Here is a 2,357-nt window from a genome sequence, read left to right as displayed (position 1 = left end):
ACACAAGCTGTATACTATATTAACTCCTTGATTTTAGGCATGAGATGATGAGAATGATTCCTTTGAATATTTTCTTGATTTCCTGCAGTGATATTTGTTTCCATTGTCTCTGTAAAATATTTTGTTTCCTCAATTAGCTTTTCTTCCTTATCACCAGCCACTGCAATTATTTATACTCGATGAAGGAAAATTACAAATTGTATTTTATGTAAATAAAATAGTTAGTTACGCTATTGAAATAACAAATTTTCTTACAATTAAACTGAGATTAGTTGAACTAAATTCCCTTACAGGTGTAGCGAAAAGACTTATATGGGTGTAGCTTATGTGCCTTTTTGTACTAGTGGTGGATTGATGATTACGTACATCACAATAGAATTAATCGAAATAATTTAAAATGTTTATAACAATTCATATGAACTAAAATAAATTCAAAATAAATTAAAATTAATGTTTTCAATTCACAAATTAAAATAATATTTAAAAACTCACAAGCAATAATGAAGGTCCGTGAGACGGGTTGGATCTTTTATTAAACGGGTCAAAACGGGTAGCACATGCACAATCTCACGGTTTTTTTTCATCACTCCATGTTTACGCATTAAACATAATACTTTATAATGCTAATCTAATATTTCATAGCACAAATATAATACACAGTGTGCATGTAGATATAATCAATACTTTGTATTAAACATAATACTTTATAGCACAAATTTAATACTCAGACTACAAGTAAATGTAAACAATACTTTAAAAATTAAACATAATACTTTATAGTCTAAATGTACGTAATACTTCAAATCACAAATAATACAATTAATAATACTTTAAGCATTAAACATAATACTTTATAGCACAAATTTAATACTCAGACTACAAGTGGATGTAAATAATATTTTAAGCATTAAACATAATTTTTTATAGTCTAAATGTAATACTTAAAATCACAAATATACTAAAATTATGTAATGCAGATATGTACCAAAATATTAAGCAATAAAGAAAGCGCCAAAATAAGTACACAGCTGAATTTGATAACGCAGTTGGAGAACACCTCCTAATCTGCGGGGCCACGCCCAAAACTTTTTCACTAAATCTCAACCCGCTGGTTTTAACAATTACAAGGTTCAACGAATTACAAAACTAGGTCTACACCCTATTTAAACATTAACCTTATAAAACAACTCTATGAAAAAGTTACACGTACAGTTTGAACTAATTCTACCAATTAAACAAACTGTAACCAACCTGAATTTTAACACAGCTTATACTGAAATAATTTGGAGCCGATTTCTCCGGATAGTACACAAATCTTTTCCCGTATTGAAGTTTCTTCGCAGCACCTTGCTGACTATATATATGTATTTGAAACACTGAAACTTCGATTTTTGTCTTCATAGTTAATGAGCCTATTTATAGTAGTTGTCTTGGCCTTGATTCCTTGAATTACGTACGTATTAACCCATGATGCCATGATACCACTCTTCCATGCATTGCAAACTTGAACCACGATTTTCCTTGTTTGCTTCCTTGGCTTCCACGTACGCATGATCACACTCTGCATTTCTTTTGCTTTCCTAATTTTGCGCCATTTAGATGCATGCATTCATTTTTCTCTTTGCCATGTTGCCACTTTAAATTACATTTCCATTTCCCACGTACATTATGCATGCCTTCATGTATTCACATGCATTTTATTTTGCATTCATAATTCCCTTAATATTTGCTTCACACTTCACACATATTCACGCCACATGTACATATTATTTTCACTTCTCAACTTTGTTTGATTTTATATGCCAATTCATCATACGTAATATATCTATATACATAGTATATTACTAACATATACAATCAATACTTTAAGCATTAAACATAGTATATACTTTATAGCACACATATAATACACAATCTACAAGTATATATATAATCAATACTTTAAACATTAAACATAATACTTTATAGCCTAAATATAGTACTTCATAACACAAATATATAATTAATACTTTTTTCTTTTGCAACTTATATAATTAATACTTTAAGCATTAAACAAATATAATACTTAGTACGCAAGTAGATATAATAAATACTTTAACATTAAACATAATACTTTATAGCCTAAATATAATACTTCAAATCACAATTATATAATCGATACTTTAAGCATTAAATATAATACTTTATAGCACAAGTCTAATACTAAAATTGCAAGTAGATGTAATCAATACTTTAAGCACACTACAAGAAAAATGCACATAGACAACACTAAAAAGACAACAGTTTTTGACAAAAGTGTTGTCTTTTGTGTAAAAGACAACACTTTTGGACAAAACCGTTGTCTTTGACGCAACACT

This window comes from Ipomoea triloba, chromosome 6 (genome assembly GCF_003576645.1).
Source record: "Ipomoea triloba cultivar NCNSP0323 chromosome 6, ASM357664v1".
In the NCBI taxonomy this organism is placed as follows: domain Eukaryota; kingdom Viridiplantae; phylum Streptophyta; class Magnoliopsida; order Solanales; family Convolvulaceae; genus Ipomoea; species Ipomoea triloba.
Note: the sequence above shows the minus strand (reverse complement) of the source record.